Here is an 11,199-nt window from a genome sequence, read left to right on the forward strand (position 1 = left end):
CTGCGGGGTTTTTTTCCCAGCGTGGATTTTTCACCTCTAACGCTAACACAGGGACACAAAGGCAAGGAGTTGGAGGGACTGACCTTTTATCTGCCCAGGACCCCAGAGGGCGTGACCTTATTTATTTATTGAATGTTATTGATCACGCAGAGTGAGTCGATGGCTAAGAAGGCACTGTCAGGGTGCTTGAGCGGTGGAACAGAACAGTCTGCCTCGGGAGGGGGTGGAAGCTCCTTCGCTGGACGTTTTCAAGCGGAGGCTGGACGACCATATTTCGGGTAGGTTTGTAGGGAAGTCTTTTGGCTGTGCTCCTGCAGAGTGAAGGGGGTTGGACGAGGTGACCTGCAAGGTCCCTTCCAACTCTTAACATTTTGTGATTCTGTGATACAACCCGCAGGACATTCGGTAAGCGGTGCAAGAGGATTTGGGCTCGTAGAACCAACCAGAAACCAACAGATGCAAAGCACAAGTGTTGACGTGACACATTAAACAGTGCCCAGCCCCACTGCAGGATCCTGGCTTCGGCAAGTGACACCACGTGCTGAGCCCTCTCACTTCTCCGGGCTCTGACCTGCCCTGGCACTGCCCCCAGATCTACCGTTTCCTAGCTGGAGCTGGCGACCCTTGGCCAAAGAGCGAGGGCGAAGCTTCTGCCCCGGCTTGGATCCCCCCTCCCCTGCTCACACACAGCGGCCACACAGAGCCCCCCTCACCTGGCCGCCCATTTGCCCACAGGCAGCTCCTGGATACCGAGGTCACAGGCAGGCGTGAGCATGATCTCCCGGGCCTGATGGCCAAGAAGGCAGCGGGGCTTCCCCCCAACCTCAGCCTCTGGAGAGGCCCTGATCGATGTCTCCTGAGAGGCCCAGGTGCCGTTTCCACACTCACTGGCAGGCCTCCTCTTAAGGCGCTCCTTCTCAAGAGAGCCTCATGAAGCGGCCGCTGCTGCTCGTAAGTTATGGCAGGGAGGAGAGGGATTTCTGCTGTCACATCAAGAGTGCCACAAATGGACTGTAATTAATACCTTCCAGAATGGACCTGGGCCTGCCCGGGGGGGGGATGTGAACAATCCACCCGTCCACCCGCACACCTGGCTTTATTTTAAAAAACCAAACCTGGCTTAAAGGCTTCTTGGTCAGGGAACAATCATGGAGTTGGAAAGGACCTCTAGAGGCGGCAATGAGCTCACAGGGTTGCCAACCTCCAGGTGGTAAAAAAAAAACCCAAGAAGGGATCACAGGCAATGCTCCCTCTTAGTTGTGGAGTCTTGTGAGCAAAAATTCAACTTTGTGAGCTACTGGCATGGAAGTTGTGAGCGAGCAATTGGGCCGCTGCATCAATTAGTTTGCTCTGGAGCCCCATCCTTCCTGAGCTGAGACAAAAATGGGTGAGCCGGAGGAGGCTAAAAAACCTGTGAGCTAGCTCACACAAACTCAGCTTAGAGGGAACGCTGGTCACAGGTATAGGAAATGCAACAAACAAACAAACACTGTGATGTAGATGACAACACGTTAAGTAAGAATCATATTATATTGTAAAACTTGGGAATATTACAGGCCCATCATTCTATTAGCACCTTATGATTTCATGGTTTTATTTGTTTAGTACAGTTTTATATCATAGAATCATAGAATGTTAAAAGTTGGAAGGGACCTTGCAGGTCATCTAGTCCAACCCCCTGCACGCTGCAGGAGCAGAGCCGAAAGAGATTATTAGGAAGGGTATTGTAAACAGATCAGCCAATATCATAATGCCGCTATATAAATCAATGGTGCGACCTCATCTGGAATACTGTGTGCAATTCTGGTCACCACACCTTAAAAAGGATATTATAGCTTTGGAAAAAGTGCAGAAAAGAGCAACTCGAATGATAAAAGGGTTGGAACACTTTCCCTATGAGGAAAGGTTAAAGCGCTTAGGGCTCTTTAGCTTGGAGAAAAGACGACTGAGGGGTGACATGATCGAGGTTTATAAGATTATGCATGGGAAAGAGCAGGTAAAGAAAGAGGTACTTTTCTCCCTTTCTCACAATACAAGAACCCGTGGGCACTCCATGAAATTGCTGAGCGGTCGGGTTAGAACGGATAAAAGGAAGGGCCCCACTGGTGGACTTCCTGATGGCACTGGTATTTCTGGCCACTGTGGGATACAGAGTGTTGGACTGGATGGGCCTTTGGCCTGATCCAACATTGGCATCTCTTATGTTCTTATGTTCTTAACACTCTGGGTCTCACAGTGGCCAACAATACCAGGTGCCCTCAGGAGGTCCAGCAGTGGGGCCAGGACATTAGAAGCCCTCCCACTGTTGACCCCCCCAAGCACCAAGAAGACAGAGCATCCCTTGCCCCAGAGCCCCTATCTATACCTTGTGGCTAATAGCCACTGATGTTCTGTCGCTAGACGTTTTCAAGTGGAGGCTGGACGACCCTCTTTCGGGTCCGTTGTAGGTATGTAGGGCTGTCTTTCGGCTCTGCTCCTGCAGAGTGCAGGGGGTTGGACTAGATGACCTGCAAGGTCCCTTCCAACTCTAACATGATTCTATGATTCTAAGGTGCTCCTGGACTTTTTTCTACTGCTACAGAGAGACAAACACCGCCACCCATCTTGATCTACCTCCTGGTATCGGTTCATCTGGCAGCAGATCCGGGAGAGGCGGTCTGGTTCCCAGCAAACAGGTGGACGTGTTTCCTCTCTGTTCTTCGCCCTAGACCCCAGCTGCACTTTAGTGGTTCTCAGGACAGGTCGTTTTCCGACGGAAGCCCCGAGGATCTGGTGCATTTCACGATCTATAGGGCTTGTCGTACTGATATATCGGTTTGTATATTTTTAACCAAAAAAGCAGCCTGGAAATTCCTGGGGCAAATGCAAGGAAAGGTGGTCCGGGTGGGTGGGGGGCCTCCCCAGTATGCAACCCCCCCCGCAGGGCCTGCTGGGCACGGGAGGCTGAGATCCCAGCCCACCTCCCCGTCAATGGACAGTCCCTGCCCAGGGAAAGCGCTTGGGCTTCCTCACGCAGTCAATCTTCCCTCCAGCCCGGCCATTTGCTGCTTGACGGCTCCTTTCAGTGGTGCTTGAAGGTAACCATGGCAGGCAGAGGGCTGATGTTTGATTTCCGGGAGGAGGTGGCTGCTTTCTAGGAGGAGAGCAAACAGTCGGGAGTCCCCACCGCACGCGCCCGGCTGTTTGCTCAGAGGGTATTATTCCAGAATCCCATCGCCAGTCACCTTTCGGGGGACCCCAGAAGACAATGCCATGAGCAAGCTCCAGGGGACAGAGCGGTCACGCTCAAGACGGAGGAGATTCAATATTTGCACCCAGAGAGACCCACAAGAGTCGAGGACTTCAGGCAAATCGGCAGTCGGCAAAACCCCCACCCGCTGCAGTGGAGGCCAGCGGGTGGGCAGGCCACGAGCAGACAGACCGCGGAGAGAAAGATGAAACCCAAAGTCTTTGCCTTACCAAAAACCCTCCCAAACCTGCCAGTATTGTGGTGGGGCATGGCTAGACAGGTGAGGAGCAGTCGAGAGCCGGAAGGGGGAGAGGTCCCCTCCTGGTACAGAAATGTCACTGTCCCGGGGTGCGCGCGCCCAGAAGCCAGCTGTCCATCCCCCGTCCCCCCCTCCGTTCTTCCGCTCTGCCGGGAGAGAAGGAATGGAGGACGCTTTTGGTATTCCTGGCCCTGGGTGGCCTTCCTTATCCCTGCAGCCATGCTGCAGGCTGCTAGAGGCTGGATAGGAATCAGACAGCCTGAAACAAGAAGAATCGAGGGCATGAAGCTCTTGCTGCCAGGGGCTGGATGAGACGGGATCGCTCCACACGCAGAATGAAACCCCAGGCCTTACGGAGCACAGCTCTTGGGACGGAGTAGCACAAACACCACTTCCTTTTTAGGGGGTGCCACCCAGGGGTGATGTGAGCCAAAGGGTGACCAGGGAAGCTGCCTGGGGTCCCGTGCTGGGTGGGGGTCCCCAACCAGCCAGTCCTCCAACGAACAGCAGCCTCCCCTCCCTGCCTGCTTCCCCTGGGCCTTGGGCACCGGGCTTCTAGTGGCAGTTCCCAGTGGCCTCAGACAAAAGGGAGACGGCTGCCCTTTGCTGGGAACCGGGTGGTGGTGGTGGTGTGGGGCAGGGAGAAGTGATCCTGCGGCCCCAGCCTGGCCTCTTGTCCAGGGCTCCAGAAGCACTAAGATGGCTCCTGGAGAAGCTGCAGGGAGACTCCGTCTACAGTACCCTGGAGCGGATCCATTCCACTGGGGCTTCACTCCAGAAGACGGAACCTCCCACTGCTAGCCAAACAGAGCCAGGGGATCTGACCCCTGTTTCTCCTGTAGGGTGCTGCTCTAAGTGGACCACCTGGACATAAGGCAGCTGCCAAGGAGGAAGAAGACAGGAAGATGGTGAGAGTGGCATGGGTGCCCTCTACAGTGCAGTCCCAGACTGAGCGGCCAGGTGAGGAGAAGCCGTGGCACGAAGATGCAAGAGTGTTAACGGCCCGAGTTATTCGAGAAGACAGTAAGAGGCACCTGTGATGACCATCAAGCTGACCGGGTGCGGGAGTGTGAAGGGCTGTCCAGTTGCTTCCCACTTAGGGTGACCCTCTGAATTCACACCCTCCAAAACGTCCTCATCATTAACAGCCTGGCTGAGGTCTTGGTGGCTTCCTTGACTGGAGATGGGAGTAAGCAGTGGAGTGGCTAAATTTGCGGATGACACGAAGCTGTTCAGGGTGGTGAGAACCAGTGAGGATTGTGAGGCACTCCAAAGGGATCTGTCGAGGATGGACGAGTGGGCGTCAACATGGCAAATGGGGTTCAATGTGACCAAGTGCAAGGTGATGCACATTGGAGCCAAAAATCCCAAATATAAATACACGTTGATGGGGTCTGAACTGGCAGAGACTGACCAAGAGAGAGATCTTGGAGTTGTAGTAGATAACTCACTGAAAATGTCGAGACAGTGTGTGACTGCAATAAAGAAGGCCAACGCTATGCTGGGGATTATTAGGAAGGGTATTGAAAACAGGTCAGCCAATATAATAATGCCCCTCTATAAATCAATGGTGCGACCTCATCTGGAATACTGTGTGCAGTTCTGGTCACCACACCTTAAAAAGGATATTATAGCTTTGGAAAAAGTGCAGAAAAGGGCAACTCGAATGATAAAAGGGTTGGAACACTTTCCCTATGAGGAAAGGTTAAAGCGCTTAGGGCTCTTTAGCTTGGAGAAACGACGACTGAGGGGTGACATGATTGAGGTTTATAAGGTTATGCATGGGATAGAGCAGGTAGAGAAAGGGGTACTTTTCTCCCTTTCTCACAATACAAGAACTCGTGGGCACTCCATGAAATTGCTGAGTGGTTGGGTTAGAACGGATAAGAGGAAGTACTTCTTCACCCAAAGAGTGATTAACACATGGAATTCACTGCCACAGGAAGTGGTGGCGGGTACAAGCATGGATGGCTTCAAAAGGGAACTAGATAAGCATATGGAGCAGAGGTCCATCAGTGGATATTAGCCACAAAGTATAGTAGGAACTCTCGGTCCTGGGCAAGGGATGCTCTGTCTTCTTGTGCTTGGTGCAGTGGGAGGGCTTCTGGTGTCCTGGCCCCACTGCTGGACCTCCTGAGGGCCCCTGGTATTTTTGGCCACCTTGTGACACAGAAGAGTATTGGACTGGATGGTCCACTGGCCTGATCCAACATGGGCTTCTCTGATGTTCTTATGACTGAGTCCTTCCACCTCACGTTGGGTCTTCCTCTTTTCCTGAGGCCTTCAACCTCTCCTAGCACTCTTGTCTTTTCCAGTGAGTCTTGTCTTCTCATGATGTACCAAAGTACGACAGCCTCAGTTTGGTCATTTCGGCGTCTAGGGAGAGCTCAGGCTGACGGTAGCTATGGAGAAAATAAAACTGTGCAGGAGTCTAGAAAATCACCTGCACAGATGGGTTTAAAGCAACACGGCCAGCAAACACCAAAGGGCACTGTCCTCCAGTCCACATCTGGAGGAGCGCCTCTCCCAATACGCCCCACTGTGACAGCCACTTGCATCTGGCACAAGCCTCTGAAGGTGCCGCTCTGCCAACGGGCAAGCTCTGCGGCTGCCTGCACTCCGGCAGTCCGAGTGGGGGCGCCTGAGGAGGCCATGGAGGCTCCCTGTCACCATCATTCTGCAGAAGGCACAAAACACAAATGTCCCTCAAGGGAAGAGGGCTACAGTATAGTGGGGTGTGGGTGCCCACGTTATCTTGTTCTCACGACATGGCTTCCCAATATCTGTAACTTGTTTATGACCTGCCACAGCATACTGTTCTTCTTAAGAACATAAGAACATAAGAGATGCCAATGTTGGATCAGGCCAGTGGCCCATCCAGTCCAACACTCTGTGTCACACAGTGGCCAGAAATACCAGGTGCCCTCAGGAGGTCCACCAGTGGGGCCAGGACATTAGAAGCCCCCTCCCACTGTTGCCCCCGCCCTCAAGCACCAAGAAGACAGAGCATCCCCTGCCCCAGCCTGAGAGTTCCTATAAGAACATAAGAGAAGCCAATGTTGGATCAGGCCAATGGCCCATCCAGCCCAACACTCTGTGTCACACAGTGGCCAGAAATACCAGTGCCATCAGGAGGTCCACCAGTGGGGCCAGGACACTAGAAGCCCTCCCACTGTTGACCCCCCCAAGCACCAAGATGACAGAGCATCACTTGCCCGAGAGTCCCTATCTATACCTTGTGGCTAATAGCCACTGATGGACCTCTGCTCCATATGCCTATCTAATTCCCTTTTGAAGCCGTCCATTCTTGTCTTGTTCAGCCGCACAGTCGAGTCTGACTCTTTGCAACCCCGTGGACCACCTCACGCCAGGCCCTCCTGCCTTCCGTCGTCCTCCAAAGTTTGCTTAATTTCATGTCCATTGCCTTGATAACACTGTCTAACCGTCTCATCCTTTGCTGTCCCCGTCTTCTTTGACCTTCAATCTTTCCCAGCATCAGGGCCTCCAGTGAGTGCTCCCTTCTCATTGGGTGGCCAAAGTCTTTGAGCTTCAGTTTCATTATCTGGCCTTCCAGGGAACAGTCAGGGTTGATTTCTTTTAGGATTGACTGATTTGATCTCCTTGCAGTCCAAGGGACTCTCAAGAAGAGTCTTCTCCAGCACCATAGTTCAAAAGAATCTATTCTTCGGCGCTCGGCCTTCCTTATAGTCCAACTCTCGCAGCCATACATGACTACTGGGACTACCATTGCTTTGACCATGCGGACTTTTGTTGGCAGGGTGATGTCTCTACTTTTTATTATGCTGTCTAGGTTTGTACTTTGTTCTGATGTCGCACCACAGTCTTGTTGCACAGTTTATCTTACACTTTATACTGTTTTCAATGGCTCTGCTGTTTAAAATTTTGTAACCCACCCGGAGTCTCGGGGTGGGGTGGGGAAGATGGGTTCTGCTGCCCTTTCCCAGCTCTCTGCTCTCCTTTTTGTGATGGAGCGACCCGAACTGGGAACAGCACTCCAGATGTGGGTGCCTTAAGCTGTGGAGTCTTGTGAGCAAAACTTCTACTTTGTGAGCACTGAAGTCATGAGTGAGCAATTTGGCTGCTGTATAAATCAGCTTGCTCTGGAGCCCTCCCTTCCTGAGCTAAGACAAAAATGTGTGAGCCGGAGGCTGAAAAACTGTGAGCTGGTTCACACTAACTCAGTTTAGAGGGAAAAGTGCCACGTTCCCTCTAAGTGGTGGAGTCCTGTGAGCAAAAATTCTACTTTGCGAGTGACTGGCATTAAAGTTGTGAGCCAGCGATTTGGCTGCTGCATAAATTAGTTTGCTCTGGAGCCATCTGTCCTGAGTGAAGACGAAAATGTGTGAGCCGGAGGCTAAAAAACTGTGAGCTAGCTCACACTCACTCAGCTTAGAAGAAGAAGAGATTGGATTTATACCCTGCCCTTCACTACCCAAAGGAGTCTCAGAGCGGCTTACAAACTCCTCTCCCTTCCCCTCCCCACAACAGACAGACACCCTGTGAGGTGGGTGGGGCTGAGAGAGCTCTGACAGAAACTGATCTTTTTCAAGGACAGCTCTTGTCAGAACTGTGGCTTGTCCAAGGTCATCCAGCAGGTGCAAGTGGAAGAGTGGGGTATCAAACCCGGTTCTCCCAGATTAGAGTCCGCGCACTTAACCACCACACCAAACTTGCTCTCAGAGGGAACACTGACTGCCTTCCGGACCTCCTATACGAGGGCATTACGATCCTGGAGGCTTTTGTTTTCCGTCCCTCTCCTCCTAATCCTCCACACGGGAGTCAGCCATTTTCGCTGTGGTCACACACTTTCACTCAGCTCTCCCGAGTCACATCACCAGACTCCTGGTGTCAGCGGTCAGGGCTCTTTGTGTCTGAAAAGAGGCAGGCGCCGAAGCCCCTCAGGATGAGGAAGGAGACCCTCGCTGACCTTTACAAAGGAGGAGAACAAGCCAGACCCCCCCACCCCCCCTTCTGCACTGTTTGCCCAAAGGAAATGGTGCGGGGCGGGGGGGGGGGACATCTTCCCTAAGGATACTCGCGTCGTGAACATTCCCTTAATCTCCTTCCATTTCACAGCTGTGGCACTGCAGAGAAAACTGGGCTCTGCCATTCCAGAACCAACCCCAGAAACACTTTGTGTGTGTGTGTGTGGGGGGGCAATGTTCCCTCTAAGCTGAGTTAGTGTGAGTTGGCTCACAGTTTTTTAGCCTCCAGCTCACACATTTTTGTCTTCTCTTACAAAGGATGGCTCCAGAGCAAAGTAATTTATGCAGGAGAAGAAGAAGAAGAAGAAGAGATCGAATTTATACTCCATGGCCCTTCACTACCCGAAGGTGTCTCAGAGCGGCTTACAAACTCCTTTCCCTTCCCCTCCACACAACAGGCACCCTGTGAGGTAGGTGGGGCTGAGAGAGCGCTGACAGAAACTGCTCTTTTCCAAGGAAGAGTGGGGAATAAAACTTGGTTCTCCCAGATTAGAAGAAAAAGAAGAGATTGGATTTATACCCCACCCTTCACTAACCTAGGGAGTCTCAGAGTGGCTCACAAACTCCTTTCCCTTCCCCTCCCCACAACAGACACCCTGTGAGGCAGGCGGGGCTGAGAGAGCTCTGACAGAAACTGCTCTTTTCCAAGGACAGCTCTTGTCAGAACTACGGCTTGCCCAAGGTAATCCAGCAGGTGCAAGTGGAGGAGTGGGGGAATCAGACCCGGTTCTCCCAGATTAGAGTCCGTGCACTTAACCATGACACCAAACTGGAGCCAAATGGCTCGCTCACCACTTTAATGCCAGTAGATCACAAAGTAGAATTTTTGCTCACAAGACTCCACCGCTTAGAGGGAGCGTTGTGGTTGGTGGGTAACAGTGGACACCCCCCCCCAGCTCCTTTCTGCCAACAGCCACAAGCACTGAGGACGATCAGAGAGACTAACCTGCCACACAGTGAGAACGGGGCGTGGACTGTCCACGTCACCGAGAGGGGAGCTCGAGGGGGCCCCTTGCCACGTCCTGTGCCAGTGACTGGGCCCGCCAAGCCTGCCTCATCCTGGCAGGGGGTGAGACTCTTCCGTGACCAGTTTACAGCCCCCTTGCCTTTATGTCTAGATCAGCCGGGAAACCTAGGCCAGGAACACCCAAAGCCACTGCTGGGCACACTCGACAGCGGCCCCTCAGCAATCTGGTTTGCTGAAAGGCGGCAGCTGCGTTAAGCTACAAGTCCACTGCGAAGACGTGGCTGGATGGGGCAAAATCAACACGGCAAAGCAAGCCTTGGAGATCTCCACCATTGGAGCCGCCACCATTGTTACCACCATTGTTACCACCAATGGTCCTAGTGACGGCAGGGACCTAAGATCTGGTCCTGGATATCGCTAGGCTTTCCGGCACTAGGGATGATGAGTGGTATGAGATCTGAAAGCGTGCCATCTAATATGTCTACGATATGCACTTTAGTAGAAATTGTTATGTATGTTTTAATGCATTGTGTATTATATTTTATAGAGTTTTAAGTTTTTGTATGTTATTTAGGTACATTGTACCGCAATGTTAGCCGCCCTGAGCCCGCTTGCGGGATGGGCGGGGTACAAATATAATAAATAAATAAATAAATAAATAAATAAAAAAGGTGGTCCTGAAATGACGTGGCCACCAGTCTGAACGCCCCCTCCGCTGACCCCAGAATGGACAGAAGGCACGACTGGTTTGTGCTGCCGGAATCCGCACCCTCAAACACCCACCGTGCTTGCGCCACCTCACCCACCCCCCCATCCCGCACGAGGTGGGGGCCCCTAGCAGGACGGGCTCCCAAAGGTGCCACGGAGGCTGGGTTTCCCACTGGGCGGCAGACCAAACAAGCAGGAGCCACACGGCCCCTTCAGAAGCCTTGGGAACCCCCTCCCCCCCCCAAGAAACACCATTTTTTGTTGGAGGTGGAGGGATTTTGGTGCTGTCTCCTGCCTCAGACTTGAGAAGACGGCACCAAAGAGTTTAGACAGATAGAGAGGTCTCAAGAGGACACACGGAGCATCCTTTCCTTCCTGCTACCTGATCCTTCCCTTTGGAGTAGGAGGCTACTCTCAGGGGCAGTTCCCTCTGCTTCCGCTCTCACACGCCACACTGCTCTCTCGCACGCACACCAAAGGAAGGTGCGTGGTCTCTCCATCTTCCACCATGGAGGCTGGGACAGGCGCCCAATAGCCAACACCGTCTAGTTAGCTAGAGTAGGTCATCTATACCTCTCTCTCACCTGCACACTCTCCAGCACGTATTTCCTTTAACAAAAGTTGCTAATTCATTTTAGAACTGACGGCTGACTCCGTGTAACTTTGTAAGTCTGCTGCTACGCCCGGCCCCAGCTCTGCCGCGTTGAAGCCTTGAGCACTGGGCTACTTGTTTTGGGGTCCCTCTGGCAGTACCGAGCCCAGAGGACCCAACATTTTTGGCCTCCTCCCAGGGGGTTGGTGCGTTTGGAGGCTTCCCTTGCCAGGTCCGGAGGGGCCTCTGGGCCACGTCTCCATTCACGCCCTGAAGCTCCTTCCACCTGGAAGAGGGAAATGATTCACTGCAGAACAAACCAGGAGCCTCCCCAGCCCAGGTGTGCAAAGGCCTCCCCCCCACCCCACCCCACCCACCACCACGCTTGCCGACACACAAAGGAGGAGCCGGCGGACTCTTGTCAATCTGGCACTTCCG

This window comes from Gekko japonicus, unplaced genomic scaffold (assembly GCF_001447785.1).
Source record: "Gekko japonicus isolate JY-2015 unplaced genomic scaffold, Gekko_japonicus_V1.1 scaffold398, whole genome shotgun sequence".
NCBI lineage: Eukaryota > Metazoa > Chordata > Lepidosauria > Squamata > Gekkonidae > Gekko > Gekko japonicus.